Source organism: Canis lupus, chromosome 13 (genome assembly GCF_048164855.1).
Source record: "Canis lupus baileyi chromosome 13, mCanLup2.hap1, whole genome shotgun sequence".
Taxonomy (NCBI): Eukaryota; Metazoa; Chordata; class Mammalia; order Carnivora; family Canidae; genus Canis; species Canis lupus.
In genome coordinates this window covers 62,470,570-62,494,390 of record NC_132850.1, presented here as the reverse complement: position 1 = coordinate 62,494,390, position 23,821 = coordinate 62,470,570, and the positions used below count along the sequence as shown (strand labels likewise).

The window sequence follows — 23,821 nt, the reverse complement described above, 5'->3', positions numbered from 1 at the left end:
CTTGGCCCATCTACAGAGAACTATAGGACAAGGACTTTTTTAACCCATTAAATTATAACTATGAAAAGTTTTACTGCAAGGCACCTGGGTGGCTCGGTCAGCTGAGTGTCCAACCCTTGATTGCAGCTCAGGTCATGATGTCAGGTTTGTGGGATCCAGCTGCCCCCCTAGACTCTGCACTCAATGGGGAATCTACTTAGTTTCCCTCCTTCTAACCCTTCCGCTGCTTGCTCTCTCTCTCAAATAAATAAATAATACATCTTTTTTTTTAATTTTATTGCGATATATCCAAGTTCTCAAAGGATTAAAACATTCCATGCCTATACTCAATACTGCAGTCAATGAGAATTATCTAATCACCACAGAAATAAATAATTCAAGTAACCCTATTACACTAAACATTTTTTAAAGAAAAAGGAAAGGAAAGGAAAGGATAGTTTCCGTTTCAATTAGAAGCATAGATAATCTCACAACTAAGAAGTATCAACTTACTCAGTTTTATTATACCACACATGTCAATTTTTTTTTTTTTTTATGATAGAGGGAGAGAGTTTTACTCCATTGGAACCAGATGGAAGAAAAAAAAATGTAAGTCCAAATAGGCAGGTTTGTAGTTTAGGTGTCATAAAGATGAAAAGCTTGAAATCTGATGGTTTCTATTTTCTCAATGAATTTATTTTCACAATGAAGTGCCAGGGAGAGCATCGTCTCAAGAATGAGTACCCAGGTGGGGCGCCTGGGTGGCTCAGATGGCTGAGCATCTGCCTTCAGCTCAGGTCACCATCCTAGGGTCCAGGGATCGAGCCCCACATCGGGCTCCCAGCTCAGCCAGGAGACTGCTCCTCCCTCTCTCTGTCTGCCTGTCCTGCTTATGCTCGCTCTGTCTCTCTGTCTCTCTCTCAAGTGAATAAATAAAACCTTTAAAAAAAAAAAAAAAAGAATGAATAACCAGGAAGGAGTGCAGAAAGTTTGAACACGGAGTAGGAGATACAACCGAATCATCTCAAGGAGTGGAAACATGGCCAGTAGGGAACACAGAGGGACTGATAGGCAGCACCAAATGTCTATGAGGTCTGTGAACATGAGTTTAAAGTGTAAGTGTTTACCCGGATTGTGTGGTCCAAAAATGCCCAAGGTGGCAAAAGAAAACCCAATCAGAATTATTCCGACACTCTCTCTCCCCGCCGCAGGTGAATGCCGAGGGTGGGGAGAGCGGCAAGTGGGTAAGACCGTCTACAAGTGAGCCAGTAAAATGCAAGGCAGTGGACTCTAGACCAGCAAGGAGAGAGGTGGGATGAGAGAGACTTGAGGCTGTGTTACGATCCAGAGACTGGGTGCCTATGAAAGGGTGAAGAGTGGAGGTTACTTGAGCAACTGAGCTGAAAAAAATAGGAAGTAGTGTTTGAAGAATGAGTGTCTGAAAGCAAAGCTTCAGAAGTGGACATAGTTCTTGAGATGGGTGTCTTGGTTGTGACCATGGAAAGTAGTTGCTGGGAATCAAGTAGAGAGATGTCTTAGATCCTCTTCAATCTTACCTTTTCAATTCGCTATTAATGGTGTATAAGAACAACGTTGGTTCTTGGATTTGTGTCTGGTCTCTGCTTATCTTACTAAACAATCTAATTGGTTCTAATTGTTTTAAAGTTGATTTCTCTTTTGAATCGTCCAAGGAGACAATCATCTTTCTGGAAAATAACAGGTTTATCTCTTCCTTTCTAATAATCCCACCTAATTTCGTGCATTATTGAATTGTCTGGACTATCTAATACAATGTTGAATGGTGCAAGTGCTTACCAGGGCCCACTTTGGTTCATTTTTTTAAAAGATTTTATTTATTTTATTTGAAAGAGAGTGAGCGAGAGAGAAGGAGCAGGAGGAGGGGCAAGTATGCTCCCGTCTGAGCAAGGAGCCTGCGCTGGGGTTTGATCCCAGGACTCCAGGATCGTGACCTGAGCTGAAGGCAAACCCTTAACCAACTGAGCCACCCGGGTGCCCCTCCACTTTGGTTTCTGACCTTAACAAGAATACTTCTATTTCGTCATGAAATATGGTATTGGTTATGGCTTTCTGATATATTCTTTTTATCAAACTAAGAAGTTTTCTCTTATTCCCACTATATTAAGGTTTTGTTTTACTACTTGCCTTGAAATCAGAAATGTGTGTTACATTTTATGAATGCTTTTTCACCATTTGCGAAGGTAACAATGATTTTCTCCCTAATTTCTTAATACGATGACTCTCATTATATTAAGAATGCAGATTCTATTTCAACTCAACAGGTGTTTTTGTAGTGTTTACTATATGCTACACTGTAATTTAGACTCTCAGAGTTCGGTATTGAACAAAATATGTATTTTTAAAAAATCCCTGATGACGATCAAGTTTACATTCTAATTTATCAATCTCCCACTTCTGCTTCTAGGAATTTATTCTACAGATATGTATGCTTAAATGCATGTAGGTTCAGGGATTTTTATTGGGACAGTTTTCTGCATTGTACAATACTCAAAAGCCGATGAGGCTCAATACACAAAGGAATAATGGCCTATTCACATATAGAACACTGTGCAACTATTAGAAGAATGAGGTAAATACCTGTGTACTGATATGAAAATTTCTTTAAGATTATTAAATTTTTAAAAAGTACATCATAGATGCATTATGTAAAAAATACTTTAAAAATATTTTTTAAATAGTATGTATTTCATGATATACATTCTGTACATTTTTACATAACATGTATGTCCATGATGTATATACATGTATAGAAAGACAAATGAAGGATACTGTCATGATGAATTTTGTGCATCAACTGGATGGGGCTAAGGCATGCCCAGAGAGCTGGGAAAACATTATTTCTGGATGTGCCTGTGAGGGTGTCTCTGGAGGCGATGAGCATTTACTCAGTAGGCTGAGTGAAGCAGATCAATCACCCTCACCAGGGCAGGCGGGCATCATCCAACTCAGAAAGGATGTAAATACAACACACAGGTAGAAGAAGGGTAAATTTGGCCTCTCTGCTTAGGCTGAGACATTCATCTTCTCCTGCCCTCAGACATCAATGGTCCTGGTTCTTGGGGTTCTGGACTCAGACTGGCAATTATGCCATTGGTCCTCACTCCCCGTTCTTAGACCTTTAGACTTGGACTGAATTATACCACCAGCTTTTTGGTTCTCCAGCTTGCAGATGGCAGATTGTGGGACATCTTGGCCTCCCTAACCGTGTGAACCAATTCCTATAATAAATCTCTTATATCTATATCTACATCTATCCTATCAGTTCTGTTTCTCTGGAGAACCATGACTAATACAGATATCCATCAAACTATAACAGTGGTGGTTACCTCTAGGGAGGGAATGAGGAATGGGATTGAGGCGAATAGGAACCTGAATATGTTACTCTATAAACTTATGTATTGTTCAAACCATTTGCAATGAGAATTTATTTGTGTATTATTTGTGCAATTTAAAAAAAGAGAGAGAGAGAGAGAGAGAGAAACAGCATGAAACTGCTGTGAAACCAGCAAAATTTTGACAGATGGTCTGTCAAAACTACCAGGAAAAAATGCAAGCACTGGGAAAATAACAGAGGAAAAAAAAATCAGGGAAGTATCCTCAGTTAATTGACACTAAGAAAGAAAAGAAAGAGGTGGAAAAACAAGCCAAATAGTTAGACTCTAAACCTAAAGCCGGAGATTCGAGAGGTCTTGAAGAGCTCTTAAGTATGACCACAGCCCATTACATCTGTGATTTATGAAGACCATTTTGTCAAAATGAGAGCATCACGAGTCTCTCTTACAGCTCTATTTCAGAAAGGCTGGAAGGCATCATTTCGTTTCAACACCCAAGAGGAAATGATCATGAGCCAAGAAAGATTTAAATATCCTCAGAGACGAGAGTTTTGCTTGCCAACGCTTAAGAAGCCAAGATTTACTTGTCATGATGAACCAAGATGCTGAGCAAAGAACAGATTCTCAAGTAAAAGGCAGGGACCAAGCAGAGTGACATCTGCAAGTCAGATGTTTTTATTCAAGAGTTTGCTTTTAATTTTTAGATTAGACAATTGGTTGATATATGCTTCTCCAGTGGAAGTCAGATCACATGAAAGGGGAGCCCCCAGCAGCTCTCTGGGTACTTCGGTGTCCATGTCCCCCAGCTCTCCTTATTCTTGCACATTGCCTAGCAGTTTAAAAAACACTTTCTCACATGCATTACTTTGGGTGGGGGTGGGGGGTTGTCACAACAAATCTAACACTGGTACTGTTGATCTTATCTTATGCGCTTAAGGGGGTAGCTCCAACCAAGATGACCTTAGCGAATGGCACAGCCGGGACGCGGATCTGTGACGGCCGACTCCGGGGTTGCCCGCCAGGATCACTCGGGCAGAGATCATGCATGGGCTTGATCTTTCCTAAAATCAATATTTGTGTGGTAGTACGAGCGAAGGCAAGTAGATGGTTTAGGATGGAGCAGAACCGAAACAAGAAAGAACATGAAATAAGCTTGGGGAAGCTCGTAGAAGAGGAAGTGAATGAGCAGTCTCGATTTGGCTGCAGGGTTTTGTATCTGCGAGGATTGGGCCCACCAAATGCCACTGCAGAGCTCTGAAAAGGGAAACGCCATGATGAAAACTGTGCTGAAGGGAGGCTATTTGAAGAATTCAGCATCAGCAGAAATGGAAAATGAGCGTATTGGGATGAAGGGGAGTGGGGCTGGACGGAAAAGATGGTGAACATCAGAAGTAGCAAGCACTGGAAGGTTCTCAAGACCCTGGAAAGAACCAGTCGGACCGTGGGTGAAGAAGGAATCAGAAGCTACCTGCCAACAGCTCCTATCAAGTGTGCCAGACTGGTAGCAGGGCCAGTAACCGCCGGAATGCTGGGGGGCGGCTAAAGGTGACCCAGCCAGCTGCTGATACGTAAGACTTCAGGTGTCAATGATCAAGTGGAACTTCTTGTGAGGAGTCGGTGGTGTAAACCTGGAGACAAGTAAGAAGCGACTGCTAGAACTTTATATCTGAAAGCCATTTCTTTAGTTGGTGATCATGACAATGAGGAGAATTGAGAATTGCCCTTGCATGAAAAACACTGGGGAGGTCTACCCAGAAGCAGCCGGAAGGGGAACTCCAGCCAGGCGGGAGAAATCAAGGAGATAGTAAAGGTCTCAGCAAAGCAGAGCATCAGCCAACGTAGGAAGAGGAAAGAGGAATCACTAATCTACCCCATAAGATCTGCAAGTTTGCAAATACAGCCTCGTGGACTATGCCTGGTAAGCTTCGGTTGTCCAGCACGCATCCTCCTTGCTTTTGCTGACTTCTTATTGAATGGAGGCAATTCTAGGCTTAAAAGCACTCATACGGCTACAAAAAGATGGTTGGAGAATGGCAGGGTGTTGGAACTACAGTATTCTAAATGTGATTATAAAAGGCAGCAAAGCCAAAGCCCATTTTTAAGAGAGAGCCCATCACAAAAGAACAGGGGAAATGTTTGTGAAGGAGAAAGAGGAGAAGAAAGGTGAAAATAATAGTATCTCCGATCTTAGGCCAAGGTAGAGCAGAAAGATAGAAGTGCTGTTAAATGTAGCAAAATGATCAAAAAGGACAAGAACATACCAATAAATAAATAAATAAATAAATAAATAAATAAACAAACCTTTTTATTTGATAATCAGGAAACCATAGAGGATAAGAAAGGGCAGTTTTGGGCAGCCCAGATAGCTCAGCAGTCTAGTGCCACCTTCAGCCCAGGGCCTGATCCTGGAGACCTGGGATCAAGTCCCAAGTCTGGCTCCCTGCATGGAGCCTGCTCTCCCTTTGCCTGTGTCTCTGCCTCTCTTTCTCTCTCTGTATCTCTCATGGATAAATAAGTAAAATATTTTTTTTTAAAAAGGGTAATTTTTTAAAATCTTTATTTATTTATTTATTTTAGAGAGAGAGGGTGGGGCAAGGTGCAAAAGGCGAGGGAGAGAGAGAATCTCAAGCAGGTTGCTTGCTGAACTCAGAGCCCAATGAGGGGCTGAAAACATGCCCTGAGCTGAAATCAAAAGTCAGACGTCTAGCCACCTGAGGCACCCAGAAACTGTGAGAAAGGAAAATTTTAGTGAAGATGTGAAGACAGAGTGTATTGCTAAAAAGAGATGGTGGTTAGTAAAGGGAAAGAACAACTCCAAGAGACAGCAAAATAATGGAATGATGATCGTTAGGCAAACAAGATTGAATTTAATTGAAGAAGTAATTTTTTTCAAAGATTTTATTTATTTATTTATTTATTTATTTATTTATTTATTTATATTCAAGAAAGAAAGAACACTGGGGAGAGGGGAAGACAGATATGGAGAAAGTGTTAAGTAGACTCTGCACTAAGCACAGAGCCTGATGTGGGGCTTGATTTCACAACCCTGAGCTCAGGACCTGAGCTGAAACCAAGAGCTGAACCCACTGAGCCACCCAGGCTCCCTAATCAAAAAAGCATTGAAGGGACATGTATTATATATGCATAGCATCATGTTAGGTGCAAAAAAAAAAGTCCTTTAAGAAGAAACAGTCAAAGGAAAGTAAGGGGTAGGAAAGATAGATGAGCATGATGGTCCCCAAAAGGTTAACAGAAAGAACCAGAAGGAGCTGCTCAGCTGGCTGCTCAGGTGTGGTGGAGGCGACGTGGACGATGAGCTGGGGTAAATGAAAAGCAGGAGCAGAGAAAAACTTCAGGTAGTTTGGCCTCAAAAGAGAATTGGTAATTGCTGATCAAGCACAAGATTGGCAACTCCAGTTAGGTTGTGGCTAAATGTAAGGCTGAAGTGGGGGGCAGGGAGGTGAGGGTGCAGGGTCTGCAAGACGTGCGAGCCAAGGTCAAGTGGCAGGGACAGGCCAGGTCGTCGAGAGTGACACGCTGTTTTTGAAGTCACAGCAGATGTGGATTCGAAATCTGGTCCTATCACCCTCTCGTTATAGGACCTTAGGGAAATCGCTCGACCCTTTGGAGCTCTAATTTCCCCTTTAGAAATAGCCATCCCGGGGATCCCTGGGTGGCGCAGCGGTTTGGCGCCTGCCTTTGGCCCAGGGCGCGATCCTGGAGACCCAGGATCGAATCCCACATCGGGCTCCCGGTGCATGGAGCCTGCTTCTCCCTCTGCCTGTGTCTCTGCCTCTCTCTCTCTCTCTGTGTGACTATCATAAATTAAAAAAAAAAAAAAAAAAAAATTAAGAAATAGCCATCCCATAGTGTTATTGCAAAAAGTACATGAGACGGGGCACTTGGGGGGCTCAGTTAGCAAGGCATCCAACTCATGATTTGGCTCAGGTGGTGACCTCAGGGTTATGAGACCAAGCCCCACGCCGAGCTCCCTGCTTAGCGGGGAGTCTACTTGCGCTTCTCTGCCTCTGCTCCTCCCCTTGGTTGCACGCCCACTCTCACTCTCTCAAATGAATAAATAAATCTCTAAAAAAAGGTATGTGAGTTAATGCCTGTGAAAGCAAGTGCCTGACATTCTGTAAGTACTTAATACATTGCCAATATTATACGAACATGAAGCACAGGGTAGAAACCAGGTGTGGCGGTACAAAGCTGGATTGCATCTAGACACCAAGTCTCTGTGGTTCCCAGGGGAACGAGTAAGGGAAGCAGGAATGAAGAGACCTCAGAGCTCAGCTTTCACTCAGGAGGGAGGGCTGGGAGATCATCTTTGATAGTTTCTAAAAGATACCATCAGTGGTGCTATCACGGGCAGTGCCCTACGCTTAGAGGCAGCGGAATAGCACTTCCATTTTAATGTATTTATTATTTTTTTATTTATTAAGCCAATACATATGATCTATATACAAAAGGATCTACATAGGAAATCCAGAAAGTATTAAAAGTGAGTTTAAAAAGTTATATAATTCGGTCCAAGTCCCTGCTCCACTGTGTTGGGTATACTTGGACCCAAGCTCGAGCTTGCTAATAAACCCTCGTGCGCTTGAAAAAATAAATAAATAAATAAATAAATAAATAAATAAATAAATAAATAAATAAAATAAAAAGTTATATAATTCAATGCGTGGGAGATAACTACTATTAAAATGGTAGAGCAATTCCTTAGTTTTGTTTTCTCTCTCTCTCCCTCTCTCTCTCTCTCTATATATATATGCATTTGGGGTAACAGACTGAATCTTATTTTTTTCACTTAACATCATTTCCTAGCTTCTCTCCATACTTCATCTTATGGGCATACCACACTTCATTTATCAACTTGTTTACTATTGAACATTTGCGAGTTTTCCACTTTCTGTATATAAGTCCTGGAGCAATATGAATATCTTTGCATCATTTATTTATTTTTTTAAAGATTGTATTTATTTATTCATGACAGACACAGGGACACAGGCAGAGGGAGACGCAGGCTCCTCCTGGGGATCCCGATGCGGGACTCGATCCCAGAATCCCGGGATCAGGCCCTGAGCCAAAGGCAGGTGCTCAACCGCTGAGCCACCCAGGTGCCCCATCTTTGCATCATCTAGAACAGTTACACGGTACCCTGTTGTGTTACTAAGTCTTAATTTACTTACCACTGAATCCTCTCCTACTTGACATTTTAATTTTTTTCTTTCTTTTTGATCTTTGTTATTGAAACAATATCATAATGAACATGCTTGTACATATTTGTGTGTGTGTTTGGAGATAAATTCCTTTTTAAAAAAAAAAACTTAAAAAAAAACAAAACCCCAAACACTTGATCCAGAGAGCCAAATTTACCTCTAAAAGTTTGTCGATTTTCACCCATCCGTGGAACCTGACAGTGCCCATATCAACACATGTGCATCAATAATGAACGATGATTGCTTTCCTAGATTTATTGCCAACTTACTGACCAATGATTTTTGCTTTATTTTTCCTTTATTGTTTTATTAACAAAAGGTTGCACTCATAATTTTTTATTGGCCATTTGTTTTTCATAGAATCCTTCTTAAAACCCTTTTTAAGGCAAAGTATAACAACCACCAGAGCCTATTTTTAAGTACCATTACTAGAACGTCAGGAATAATGTTTTTTTGCACAGTTTACAAAGAGCTTTGTTCTGTTTTCTGCAGCCTTATAGCTGGAAACAGAAACATTTGGCTTCAAATCCCAATAGCTATTCATTATTTAAAGGAGGGGATGGAAAACTCTAGAGGATATCTGAGACTATGTCAGTAACAGAGCCTGTGTTATCTTCTTGGTGCTAGTTCCCCGTCAGACTTCGGGGCGGTGCATTGAAGGGCGAGGTTGGGTAGACCCCCTGTGGTATATTTTTCTGTCCTGTATAATTAAGCTCCACCATTCTCTTCAAGTTGGACGTAAGACACTGGACAATGGAAGTGTGACTGGAATTAACTGTCAAACAAGGTAGTGGGTGCATTTCTTTTCTCATGGCTGGTGATGGTAAGGGTGGTGAACTGCAAGAATTTTTTTTTAAGATTTTATTTATTTATTCATGAGAGACACAGAGACAGAGAGAGGCAGAGACACAGGCAGAGGGAGAAGCAGGCTCCATGCAGGGAGCCCGACGTGGGACTTGATCCCAGGACCCTGGGACCACGACCTGGGCTGAAGGCAGACACTCAACCGCTGAGCCACCCAGGTGTTCCGGGAACTGCAAGAATTTCAAACAGAAACAATCTTATTCAATCTGATGGAAGAGACCACCAAGATCACTACAGTGAAATCTGATCGCCTACATTTCTCTGATTCTGGGAACTGATTCTTCCTCTTCTTACCCCTGAAGTTTACCTAAATGACCCCCAACAGGTTGATTCTGCTGTGGACACCTGTCAGAAAGGAGGCCAGCCTCAACCCTTGGAAACTGGAAAATTTCCTCACCAGGGGTTGGAGCTGTAGGCCAATAAAAATCCTGTACATGTCAGCAGGTAGGTTTTTTGCCTTGTGCCTTAGGAAACAGAGAAAGTTGGTCAGCAAGTAGAAAGAAGGTAGTAGATGAGAAATAGTACAAAATACTTCCTTGGTTCATTATGCTGCTGCAGGTTCTAGTTCCAGTCCTCTGGCACGAGTCTCTGCCTGTATCTTTATAATAAATTCTCTCAAAATCAGTCTCTGTTTATCTACCCTTTTACCTCTGGCTAGGGTTGGTTTCCACTACTGCGACAAGAGAATTCTAAACAATACAATCACCCAAATCCCTTTTCCTGTGACCCTACCTGTAAGTAAACAAATGCTGGTTATTTTAAACTGACAAGGAAAGGATCCATCTTCTCCCCTACAGCCTCGATGCCTTCTGCTTTCTTGTCTCTAGCAGAGCAAAATACTTGCAAACCATGCATTGTCATGTTCTCGGGAATGTAATCAATTCAATTGTAAATGTGATCAATTCAATTAGTAAGTGTTACCCACCCAATTGTAGGAAGACATTATTTTGTCATTGCCTTAAATAGTCCTCTTACTCAATTCTAAATCTTCTAAAGGGCGTTCCAATCACTTATTTTTCTAGGCACAGTCTTACATAGTAAAATAGGCATGTTTTGAGGCATGCTATTGAAAGATTTTCCTATTCAAAAATATTTCCCCTTTTGCGATGATGAAAACAGTCTGAACTCAGATAGTGGTGATGGTTGTACAACCTGGTAAATATATTTTTAGAAATCACAGAATTGTATATTTTAAATGGTGAATTTCATGGCATGTAAATTAAATCAAATAAAAATTAATAAAACCAAAACCAAAAGACACCAACAAAAATCCATCCCTAGTGAGTAATACATATTTAAATTAGATCATGATGTAATAAAATTAAATGTATTGATGATATAACACAGAAAAAGGAAATCTGTCACCAACTGCCATCCCAGAATGTCTCTTTAACTCTATTACTGGAGAAATGGGTCCTTTACTTAAAGCATTGCCATGCCTGGAAACTCCCATTAATAGTAAATAAAAACTTCAAGGTTGTATAAAAACCACTATTGGCCTTTCACTCTTTTAGTTAGCTTAGCTGGTGAGCAGCAATCGCTTACAAGGATGTGAGGAAAGAAAATACGATGGGAAAGTATAGGTGCCTTTCAATGTGGACAGTTGATGGGGGAAGGCATAGTGGGGAGAAAGTGGGCAGTGGTCAGAGAATGCACGATATATCATGAGAGGTCCTGGACAGCCAGACGGTAGTGTTAGAGTTTGGGGTCTAGATAGAACAGTAGGGGGTCAGACTGGAGTAGGGAAAAGAAAGAAGACAGAGGAGTGTCAAAAAGAACAGAAGTCCTCGGGGGGTAAGAAAGAACCCATACTTGATCTCCCTTATAAATGCCCCAGAGTGGATCCAGCCTGTTATCATCCTTCTAGAATCCTGAGCTTTCCATGGAAATCGCAAAGACAAATCTTAGAACAAAACTAAATTATTAATGGTCCTTAGGACAAAATGGCCTTTTTATCTCTCTGACAACACACTTGTTCTCCTTTGCTTGCTAACTGCTGATCACAGGGCTTACATTTCTCTTTGTTCTGCAAGTGGTACATGAACTTTCTAAATTCTCGCCATATCACCGAATGACAGGATGGCGTGTCCTCAGTGAGGTGTGATGGCTAAGCCGGAGATTCACAGGCAGCCAAGTACTAAGTTTTCACCAAGTCTGTTTCTATTCCAAACAAAGACTCTTCAGAAAACACCATGAAAATGAATCCTTTAGAAATAGTATTTACTAATCTTTAAGAAAAATAATTAAAATTGTATCAATGTTCCCATCCAAAACTAGAGTGAACTTACAGGTAGAGGATTAAGTAATGACTTTTAACCCAATACTTACACGGAGAGTTTAGGTAATGTTACTTTCTCATCAAAATGTTTTGGGATAAATGTGACCTAGACTTTATCTTTGTCCATGTAAACAAATGCCTATGAGCCATGGATAAGTAAATGGAATTAGCAACTGCTCGAGAGAAGACCAATGAACGCAGTGGTTATGTACGGTTAGGTACTAAGATAGAATTGTTCTAGTAGTAACAGCTAAACTTCACTGAGTACTGACTATGAACCAGGATTTGTTCTAAGTATTTTACATATACTAACTCACTGAAAGTTTACCACAACTCATCAGATAGGCAGCATTATCATCTCCACTTACAAAATTAGGAAACAAGGAAAAACTGAGAGTTTTCCCTCTAAAGTCAGGAACAAGACGATGATGTCCACTCTCACTACTTTTATTCTACATAGCACTGGAAGTCCTCACCACAGCAATTAGACAACAATAAAAACAGGCATCCAGATTAGTAGAGAAGAAGCAAAACTTTCACTATTTGCAGATGACATGATAGTCTTTAGAAAAAAATCCTAAAGACTCCACCGAAAGACTGCTGGAACCCATCAAATGAATTCAATAAAGTTGCAGGATACAGACCTAAAGTGCAGAAATCTGTTGCATTTCTGTACACAAATCATGAAGCAACAAACAGAGAAATTAAGAAAACAATCCTATTTACAGTTGTACCCAAATAAGATACATAGGAATAAACTTAATCAAAGAGGTCAAAAACCTACTCTGAAAACTATAAAACACTGATGAAAGAAATCGAAGATGACACAAAGAAATGGAAACACAATCCATGCTCAAGGATCAGAAGAACAAATATTGTTAAAATGTCTATACTACCCGAGGCAACCTACAGATTTAAGGCGATCCCTACCAAAATACAAAGAACATTTTTCACAGAACTGGAACAAATTATCCCACAATTTATACGGAACCACAAAAGACCCCGAATAGCCAAAGCTATTTTTAAAAAGAAGAGCAAAGTTGGAGGCATCATAATTCCAGACTTCAAGTTACATTACAAAGTTGTAGTAGTCAGAGCAGCATGGTACTGGCACAAAAATAGACACAAAGATCAATGCAACAGAACAGAAAACCCAGAAATAAACCCATAATTATATGGTCAATTAATCTTCAACAAAGTAGGAAAGAATATTCAATGGGAAAAACTCTATTAAATAAACAGAGCTGGGAAAACTAGACAGCAACACGCAATGGATGAAACTAGACCACTTTCTTGTACCATATGCAAAAATAAACTCAAATGGATTAAAGATCTAAATGTGAGATCTGAAACCATAAAAATCCTAGAAGAGAGCACAATGTCTCTGACATTGGCCGTAGCAACATTTTTCTTGACAGGTCTCCTGAGGCAAGGGAAACAAAAGCAAAAATAAACTATTAGGGCTACATCATAATAAAAAGCTTCTGCACAGTGAAGGAAACCACCAACAAAACTAAAAGGCAACCTGCAAAGTGGGAGAAAATATTTGCAAATGACATATCAGATAAAGGGCTAGTATCCAAAATATATAAAGAACTTATACACTTAACACCAAAAAACCCCCCAAATAATGCAAGTAAAAAATGGGCAGAAGACATGAACAGACATTTCTCCAAAGGAAAAAATCCAGCTAGCCAACAGACAAATGAAAAGATACTCAAAATCACTGATCACCAGGGACATGCATGCAAATCAAAACTGCAATGAGATATCACCACAGAATGGCGGAAATCAGAATGGCTAAATGGCTAAAATCAACAACACAAGAAACGACAGGTGTTGGCAAGGATGTGGAGAAAAAGGAACCCTGTTGCACTGTTGGTGAGGATGCAAACTGCTGCAACCACTGTGGAAAACAGTGTGGAGGTTCCCCAAAAAGTTAAAAATAGAGCTACCCTATGACCCAGCAATTGCATTACTGGGTATTTATCCAAAAAATACAAAACCACTAATTTAAAGGGATACATGCACCCTGATGTTTACAGCAGCATTACTTACAATAGCCAAATTATGGAAACAGCCCAAGTGTCCATTGATAGACAAATGGATAAAGAAGACGTGTGTATGCATATATATAATATATAATGTTATTCAGCCATGAAAAGAATGAAATCTTGCCATTTGCAATGACATCAATGGAGCTAGAGTGGAGTGCTAAGCAAAATAACTCAGAGAAAGACAAATATTATATGATTTCACTCATATGTGGAATTTTAAAAACAAAACAAGCAGAGGGAGAAAAAAGGAGAGAGTCCAACCAAGAAACTATAGATGAACAAACTGATGGTTACCAGAAAGTGGGGGGCAGGGGTGGGGAGATGGGTGAAATAGGTGACGGGGATTGAGGAGTGCCCTGGGATGAGCAGTGGGTGTTGTACGGAAGTGCTGCAGCACTATACTGTACACCCAAAACTAATAGAACACTGTATATTAACTAGACTGGAATTAAAATACATTTTTTAAAAAAATGGGAAATGAAGGTACCAGCCTGGTGGTGAGAGGAGTAAAATAAGTTGCAGGGAGATTCCGAAATTAAAGTCAAATTAAAGAAGGCAAGCGGGTTTGGTTAGTTCTATGTACCCTTTCCCTAGAAATTCTCCTTCTAATGTTAAAATTTGGAGGTTCTGGGTTTTGCCTCATATGTCAATTCTAGGGTATGTGACCTCAAATGCCTTGCCCAAATCCCCTAGGACTGTCATGATTCTGTATGAAATTTGTGGGTATAAATCTAGAACCTCCTCGACTGAAGTACCTAAAAGCAGTAGTAAGGACTTCTGGCTTTATTCAGAGTGAGATGGCAAGCCATGTGAGCATTCTGAGCAGAGGAGTGTCATGATTTTATTTTTGTTTTTCAGAGATCGCTCTGGCTGGATATGTAGAAAAGAGATTGGGATGAGGACAAGGATCGAAACAGAGAAAGTAATTAGAAAGCCACTGAAATAGTCCAGGTGAGAAGTAATTATGGTCTAGATAAGGGAGGGGTAGAAAAGATAATGGGAAATAGATTTTTTAAATATATTTTAAATATAAAGCCATAGGATTTGCTCATGGCTTAATCATGGGCTATCTATCTCCAAGTTTATTGGCCTTAAAAACTGATTGAAAAGAGTCTTTCTATTCAATAACATGGAGAAATCCATGGAGAAGGATAGAAAATTAAGAATTCCTTTTTTGGATATTTTAAGTGTGAGGTGCCCTTTAGACATTCAACTGACAGTATTTAATAGGCTTTTAAATACACGAGTCTGTGCTGCAGAAGAGAAGTACCTTTGTTTTTTTCTTCCTCCTCCCACCATGTTCTCAGGCAAAGATCTCACTCATATCAAGCTACAAATTAAGATGGAAATTTTACACATTCTCCTTTTAGAAAGAGTTTCATTTCAATAAGGGACAAAGTGTTATGCCATTTTCTGGTGGCAAAATTTCAGACATTCATACTACTCCAATCTGGGGTGAATAAAAAGGGCGTGTAAGTGCTGCCTGGGTCGTACCACAGAAGTAAGTGGGTGTTTATAATACTTTATAGTCACTCCTATAATAATCTCAGTGTTTAAGCAGCAGACATACATATAGAAATGTCAGTGAGTATTGACATTTTACCACTTTGCAAAAGAAATCTCTTGGATTGAATGTTCTTAGATTAAGCGGGTAGTTAGTAAAATTGTACTTAAGATAAATTCACTTCCTTTTGCTTCCTTTTGAATGATTTTTAAATATGGATGAAGAGGGACAGGTAGGTAATGTTTTCACAAGCTGAAATTTTATCAGGAAATACACGAAAACATTAAAACCACAGCACCATATCAGAATGTGTGAAAAAATACAGTGTACAGGAGATGTCTTAGACTTTAAGACCTGAATTTCCTTTATAAAATACACTTAAAGTTAACTGTGTTTCTCCATACCTAAATTTTATTTCTATAATTGGATTTATAGCTGGAAAGAAAAGAACAGTCTCTAAAATGCTCCAACAGAAAACATTGCCAAAAACAGTCATTTTATTTTATTTATTTTAAAGATTTTATTTGTTCATTTGAGAGAGAGAAAAAGAGAGAGCACGAACAAGGGGAGGAGCAGAGGGGGAAAGATTCTCAGGAAGACTACTCTATGCTGAATGCAGAGCCTGATGCAGGGCTCCATCTCATGCCCCCCGAGGTCATGACCTGGGCCGACACCAAGAGTCGGATGCATAACTGGCTGAGCCACCCAGACACCCCTTGTCATTTTATTTTTATTTATTTTTATTTATTTCATGTTTTATTTTTGTTATTTTATTTTTATGTTATTGTTCGTTATTCCCAAATGTTCTTCCGAATAAAAACCCTTATTATATCTTGCACTGATTTTGGGGTGCTGCGTTTAACTAACATAAATAAACACAATACTTTACAAAATACACTTAAACATACGCTGTATTTATCTAATTGATCTGTACAACAATCTTTTGGAGCAAGTGTTATTAATATCCCCATTTTGCAGGTGACAAAATCTGAGGCTCAGAAAAGGCGAAATGATATGCCTAAGATTATACAATCAATTGATGGTTTTAAACTAGGCTGCAGTTTGGTTCTTCGGATCCCTATCATGCTGCTGCTCTAGATTTCTCCTCCCAAAGCACGATTGCCATTCAAATTTCATCCATTTTCCTTTTCCTTGAAGCAGGAACTTTTCTATTAATAGAGGCCTTTTCAAGAAAGTACACCTGCCCTTGCCAAGATACTTACCCTACCCAGAGTGAAAGAACAATCAGATGTTTTCTGTGAGCCTAGCAGAGGAAGGGAAGAGCTTGCCTGTCCAGGCCATTTGTCCCTCTTTCTCCCCAATTTCCTTCTTCAACCTTGCAACTCCCACCCAGATCTAGGTAACGGCTGCTTTAAAGTCCTTTTTATTCCAACACCTGAGTCATCTCATAGATGACCTCTGCTGTTTGCCTTTCCCTTGAGAGTGGCTGACATTTTTCTGGTTCTTTTTTCTGGTCAAGTAATTTTAGATTGTGTCCTGGAGATTACAGATGTTATAGAGACTCTGGATTTTATTATATTTCTCTTAACAGTGTTGCCAGTTTTGTTTTAGCAGGTAATGAATTTGGTTGACTCAAACTGCAGATTTTGTCTCCCCTGTGGCAGCTGGCAGCTCAAGTCTCACCTCTGTTCTTTTTTTTTTTTTTTTTTTAAAGATACCTATATTTTTTTTTTAATTTTGTGACTTTTTATTTTTTTTTTAATTTTTTTTATTTATTTATGATAGTCACAGAGAGAGAGAGAGAGAGAGGCAGAGACACAGGCAGAGGGAGAAGCAGGCTCCATGCACTGGGAGCCCGATGTGGGATTCGATCCCGGGTCTCCAGGATAGCGCCCTAGGCCGAAGGCAGGCGCCAAACCGCTGCGCCACCTAGGGATCCCTCACCTCTGTTCTTTCATGGTTAGCTGCCTCGCTTGCAGTCTGACACCAGGCATAGTTTGGGAGTCAGCCTGGATATCTTGGGCAAAATTTGTGCACAAAATTTTGGGCTCCCTCCTCTAGCTCTTGCCTTTCTGAGATTCTTCCTCATGTTCTCTGTGCCCCCTATTTGCCCCAAACTTATTCTTCGTATCAGAAATACGCTAGCTTTCCACTGGTGTTTCAGCTGCCATGTGCCCTCAAATGACTGTGGCCTGAACTCAGGGAAAAGCTGCAAATAAATAGGAAACTCATGCTGTCATAGTCTCTTCCTTCAAGTTTCAACTCACGCTAAAACCTCCTGCTCCTGTCCACTCGTTACAGGTAGTTGTTTTTCTATTTTTTCTGTAGTTTATAATTGTTGTCTGCAGGAAGTTCGATCTGTTAGTTCGCTATGCCAGATTAGAAGCATAATTCCCCATATAGATCTCCATTTCAGTTATCTGTTGCATCAACCCAAAATTCGGTGGCTTAAAATAAAACAATTATTTGCTCACAATTCTGCAACTTGGGCTGGACTTAACTGGGTGGTTCTTCTCCATGCAGTGTTGGATGCAGCCATCTGGAGGCTTGAATGGGGCTGAAAATCCAAAATAGCTCCACTCACATGCCTGACACCTCAGATGGAATGGCTGGAACAGCTTGGGGGCTGATCAGATGGCTCTCTTTTTGCTTTCCTCCGAGCAAGATAGTTGGGCCTCTTTATGTTGTGGCTTAATGTTTCAAATGGAAGCATTCCAAGAGCACAAGCCCCAATATACAAATATTTACAGAGCCTCTGTTTGCATCACACTTGTTAATGTACAATTGGCCCAAACAAGTCACATATCTAAGCTAAGAGTCCGTGTGGGAAAGGATTATGCAAGAACCGTAGGGCCCACTGAGGCCACCAGTGTAATAGTCCACCGTAGTCTCTCAGGCATCTTTCTACCACCAAGTTAGAGCTTGCTTCTCCCCACGCTCTTTGCCTCAAGGATCTTTCTCTATCATGTGTTCCTCTGTTTCCTATATCCTCACCCCCCCCCTGATTCTTTCCATCGGTATGTAGATGATCTCCACATCTTCCTCTTAAAATAACCCAGAACTCGTCTTTAACCTAGTACCCTATCTCTTATTACCCCTCACAGCCCAGCTTCTTAAACCAGTTGTCCCAGTCACCTGTTTCCAGTTCTCCGTCCTGTGATTATTTCATACCGTAGATGTAGATGATGCGGCTTCACTCACACAGCTGCGTCGGATTGCTCTTGCCAGGATCGCTCACACCCTTTTGTTGCTAAATATGGATGTGGCTTGGTTCTTTGAGTTAACTTTCAACAGCAGTGAGCAACGTGGGAACATTGCTTACCTCCTTGAAACACTCTCACCTAGACTCAGCTTACTTTACCTCGACAGCACAGTTCCTTGCTGCTCCATTTATTACACGCCCATTTTTGAAGTGTTGTCATCCCTAAGGTCTTATCTTGCGCTCTCTTCTTTTTCGCTCTAAACATTCTTTCTTGTCATCTCATCCTTTTCAGGGCCTTTAATTACCACCTATATGCTGACACCTCCTGAACCTAAATCTTTGGCCCAGATCTCTCTCCCTTGGCTTCAGAAATATGCATCCAATTACCTACTCAACATTTCTGCTTGCTTATCCCACATCTCATGGGGATAAAGTCATCCCAACTCTCTCCAAAACCATCTCTCTTCTTGTGACCACTCTCTTCACGACCAACACCGTCAGTGACCCCAGTCAGACACCTGAGTATCCTTTTTGCCTCCCTTTTACCTGCTCCCACTCCTCTCCAACCAATAGCGCTCCAACTCCAAGTAGATCAACCACCAATGATCTTGTGTGCATTTCTGCCAGACTCTTATCTGACGTCCCTGAATATACGGTCAGGCTTCCTGCAGGCCACATGCGCATCCCAGTCCCCCAGACACACATATACGAAAGCTGTTTATCACAGAGAATCCAGAATGATCTTTCTATTATGAAGTTTATTCACTTGTTTTAAATCCCTCCACGGGTCCCCAACACCTGTAGAATAAAATCTCAACTCCTAGTAAGGTGACAAGGTCCTTACTGATGTGGCACCTACTGCTCAAAGCTCCTTTTTTTCTCTCTAGTTCTCTTCAACTTCCCCTCAAATCTTCTCCCTTCACTCATTTTCCCGCTGCTGCTTTTCCCAGGACACAACCTCACTCACCCCGACGCCGGAAATCCAACATGCTCTCTCCGAGGTTAGACTAATTGGCTGTTCTATCCCTCGGATGTGTGACCCTGAGCACTTTACCTGACCTCTGTGTGCTTTACTTTCTTATCTGTAACATCAGAACAGAAGGGGCATCTCCTTCACAAAGCTGTCGTGAGAATAAACCGAGGTAAAGTGTGCAGACTCCTTGGCATCGTGCCTACATATAACAAATACGTAACACTGGAGCTGTTCTTATTTGTCTCCAGCCACACGACTACTTTTAGTTCTTCAAGCTGCTTATTCTTTCCCTTCGTTCTGAGCCACTTGTGGGCTGTTCCCTCGGCCTAGAATATTCTCCTTCCCCCCCCACATCCTCCCATTCTCCTTCACAACCTCCCCCTCTACCACCACCATCCTCTGACTACCCTTTGCCTGGCCAGCCCTTACTCATACCTCGAGTGTTAGTTTGGATATCACTTTCCACTAGAAGCCTCCCTTCCAAACCACCGTTATAGTATGTATCACACTGAATCATCATCTCCTGTTTATTTCTTTGCATCTCACAAGATTGGAAATTCTGTGAGTACTTTTCTTTCTCACTCTCTCCCTGTGATGGACTGAATTCTGTGCCCCCCAAAATACATATGCTGAAGTCCTAATTCTCAATACCTCGGAATGTAGTTGTATTTAAAGATACGTTCTTTAAAAAACAAAACAAAAAGCTAATTAATCCAGTATAACTGGGATCCTTATAGGATGAGGAAATTTGGACACAGAGACATATGTGCACAGAAGGAAGATCGTGTGAGGACCGGGGAGAAGAGAGCCATCTAAGTCGTCTACACCAAGAAGAAAGGCCTCAGAGATACCAACTCTGCCAACACCATGGATTTCTCCAGAACTGTGAGACAGTGTTTCTATTGCTTAAACCACCCAGCCTATACTTTGTCAGCAGATTAATACACTTCCTTGTGTAGGATCTAGCAACATGCCTTGCAAACACAAAAGCTCAGAAATGTTTGTTTCATGAAAACAAATCATCCCATTTTCTCCAATCCTATTAGAGGAGTTGGAGATGAGTTGGAGTAACAGTAATGAGCTAAGCCTTCTTTTCGAGACCAAAGACACTACAGAAACATGAGATTAAACCAACATCTAAATCTAAACACCAAGTTTCAAATACTGGAAAATCACTTCCCTCTTCTTCCCCTTTCAGAAACAGAAGGCAGGAAATCTTGAAAGTTGTTTATAAACAGCTGAAGCAAAAGAGAGTATTTACAATGCCTATATTCCAAGCAATTTTGCTTTTGAGTGACTTCATCACTGTTATTTAGCTAATGGGGGTGTGTACTTGAAAAAGCCACCACAAGCGCTAGGGTTCCTGCAGCAGTCATCAGATACCTTCAAGTCCTTGACGTACCCAGGAGCAGCATGGAAATGTGTGTCTGTGTGGAGCGGGGGCAGAGATAAATATTCCAATAGATTCTATTGCTAGGAAGCAACTTCCATTCCCTCCTTAATTTTCTCTTGATGGGCTAAGACAACCCAAAGCAGAGAATCAAATAAAATGATTCTTCTATCTTTAGTATGTGGCTGTGTTAGTATGTAAAAGTTTTTTAATCTTTCTCTCAAGCAAAAAATGAGGATTCCTAAAATTTACAGAGTCCATTTGAACATAATAGCTGCTGCAAAATTACAAGGATGAATGGGAACTCAAAATCTGCAATGAGGGGATCCCTGGGTGGCGCAGAGGTTTGGCGCCTGCCTTTGGCCCGGGGCACGGTCCTGGAGACTCGGGATCGAGTCCCACGTCGGGCTCCCGGTGCATGGAGCCTGCTTCTCCCTCTGCCTGTGTCTCTGCCTCTCTCTCTCTCTCTCTCTATCATAAATTAAAAAATTAAAAAAAAATCTGCAATGAAATGGGTCTCTTTAAAGATTTTATTTATAAATTTATTCGAGAGAGAGAGAGAGAGAGAGAGCAATCACACACAAGTGTGGAGTGGGGGGGAGGCAGAGAGAGGGAGAATCTCCAGCAGGTTCCATGCTGACCCCAGAGCCCCAGCAGGGCTCAACCTCACCACCCTGAGACCATGACCTGAGCTGAAAGCAAGAGTTGGAAGCCCAACCAACTGAGCCACCCAAGTGCCCCGCAGTGAACCCATTTCATATTGCTTTGCATTTAGTTTAAAATCCTCAACCAAAAAAAAAAAAAAAAAAAAAAAAAAAAATCCTCAACCATCTAAGATTTAGATAAAGGCAGTAGCGAAGAAAATGGTCTAAAAAAAAAAAAAAAAAAGAATCAGTGTGCGACATTGATTTCTAGACAACACAGCAACCTTATTATTACTTCCTAAAATGGTAATTTTAAAATAATTTCAGAAAACTGGGATCCCTGGGTGGCGCAGCGGTTTAGCGCCTGCCTTTGGCCCAGGGCGTGATCCTGGAGACCCGGGATCGAATCCCACGTCGGGCTCCCGGTGCATGGAGCCTGCTTCTCCCTCTGCCTGTGTCTCTGCCTCTCTCTCTCTCTGTGACTATCATAAATAAATAAATAAATAAAAAATAATAATAATTTCAGAAAACTGAAAACCTTGTCTCTCGTTGGAAACACCTGCCTTCCCTTTGGTGCGGTTGTGGGTGTCTGGGTAGCGTGTTTATCCTGAAAACCATGACTTTGATGCTGCATATACTTTTTTTTATTGGTGTTCAATTTGCAACATACACCATAACCCCCAGTGCTCATCCCATCAAGGGCCCCCTCAGTGCCTGTCACCCAGTCACCCCCACCCCACCTCCCCTTCCCCCACCCCTTGCTAGTTTCCCAGAGTTGGAGTCTCTCAGGGTCTGTCTCCCTCTCTGATATTTCCCACTCATTTTTTCTCCTTTCCCCTTTATTCCTTTTCACTATTATTTATATGATGAGGCCAAGTGATGAGGCCATATGATGTCTGTCCTTCCCCGACTGACTTACCGCACTCAGCATCATCCCGTCCAGGTCCCTCCACGTGGAAGCACATGGTGGGTATTTGTCGTTTCTAGTGGCTGAGGGATGTCCCACTGTCGCCACAGCCCCCCGCTTCTCTGCCCATCACCTGTCCGTGGGCCCCGAGGCTCCCCCCCAGGGTGGCTGCCCTGGACGTCGGGGCGGTGAGCGTCGGGGTGCAGGGGTCCCGGCGTTGCCCTGCCCGTGTCTTTGGGGTAAGCCCCCAGGGGGCTGCACACCCTGTAACTCCGGTGTGGCTGCGTGACTTTGGCCAAGTCCCCTGGCTTACCTGGGCCTCGGTTTCCTTTCCCGTGAAGTGCGGGTACTTTCAACCCAGGCTTTAATGAGACAACATTTATAAAACAGCCACTGATACCTCTCTGTAGTGGACAGCTGATAAATGTGTATCTCCTTTCTCCGCTTTCCTTCTTTTTTTATATAAGATTTTATTTGCTTATATTTATTTATTCATGCGCCAGAAAGAGAGTGAGCCGCAGGCCCCGAGCGGGGCTCCATCCCGGGCCCCCGCGCCGTCCCGACCACGAGGAGGAGCGCGTTACCCACGGGGGCCCAGCGCCGCCCAGCGGGCTACGGGAGCACCGCGCCCCTAAGCGCAGGTGGGCAGAGCCGCCCGTCGTTCGGCCGCGGCGGAGCCAGGCGGTTCCTGGACTTCCTGGGGAGCAGCCCCGAGCCGCCCCGAGACGTCCCGAACAGCCCCGAGCCGCCCCCGAGCCTCCCCGAGCAGCCCCGAGCCCCGAGCCGCCCCGAGCCGCCCCGAGCCTCCCCGAGCAGCCCCGAGCCCCGAGCCGCCCCGAGCCGCCCCCGAGCCTCCCCGAGCAGCCTCGAGCCGCCCCCGAGCCTCCCCGAGCCGCCCCGAGCAGCCCCGAGCAGCCCCGAGCCGCCCCGAGCAGCCCCGAGCCCCGAGCAGCCCCGAGCAGCCCCGAGCAGCCCCGAGCAGCTCCGAGCCCCGAGCCGCCCCGAGCCTCCCCGAGCAGCCCCGAGCCCCGAGCAGCCCCGAGCCACCCCGAGCAGCCCCGAGCAGCCCCGAGCCGCCCCGAGCCGCCCCGAACAGCCGCGAGCCCCGAGCAGCCCCGAGCAGCCCCGAGCCGCCCCGAGCCGCCCCGAGCCGCCCCGAACAGCCGCGAGCCCCGAGCAGGCCCGAGCCCCGAGCAGGCCCGAGCCCCGAGGACCGTGGGGCGAGGTGCGGGCGCCGCGGGGGCACCCCTGGGGTTGGCGGCCCAGAGGTGGCCCGGCCGCGGCGCTAAGCTGGTCGGGGAGGACCCGCGTGATGGGTGCGGGGCGGAGGGCCGGGCACCCACGTCCTGCTCGGCCCCAGCCACGAAGCTAAGCGGAAAAGCGCGACGCAGGACGCGGGGTTGTTGGTGCTCCTGCGGGAGGAGGGCAGCGCGGAAGGGGCCGGGAGGGCGGCTCAGCCCGACGCCCTC

The 23,821-nt window shown here is 42.9% G+C and overlaps 2 long non-coding RNA genes across 2 annotated transcripts; one reads left to right on the top strand and one right to left on the bottom strand.

Annotated features, from left to right (window-relative positions):
* Positions 1 to 4,591: 4,591 nt before the first annotated feature.
* Positions 4,592 to 21,038, top strand: LOC140603187 (uncharacterized). The gene is made up of 3 exons (XR_012006244.1): positions 4,592 to 5,268; positions 14,630 to 14,722; positions 20,149 to 21,038. It is a non-coding gene; the product is annotated as an uncharacterized lncRNA (long non-coding RNA).
* LOC140603186 (uncharacterized) lies at positions 9,457 to 23,029 on the bottom strand. Its single transcript, XR_012006243.1, has 3 exons — positions 22,365 to 23,029; positions 9,834 to 9,900; positions 9,457 to 9,606 (listed from the first exon to the last, which is right to left on the bottom strand). It is a non-coding gene; the product is annotated as an uncharacterized lncRNA (long non-coding RNA).
* Positions 23,030 to 23,821: the final 792 nt, after the last annotated feature.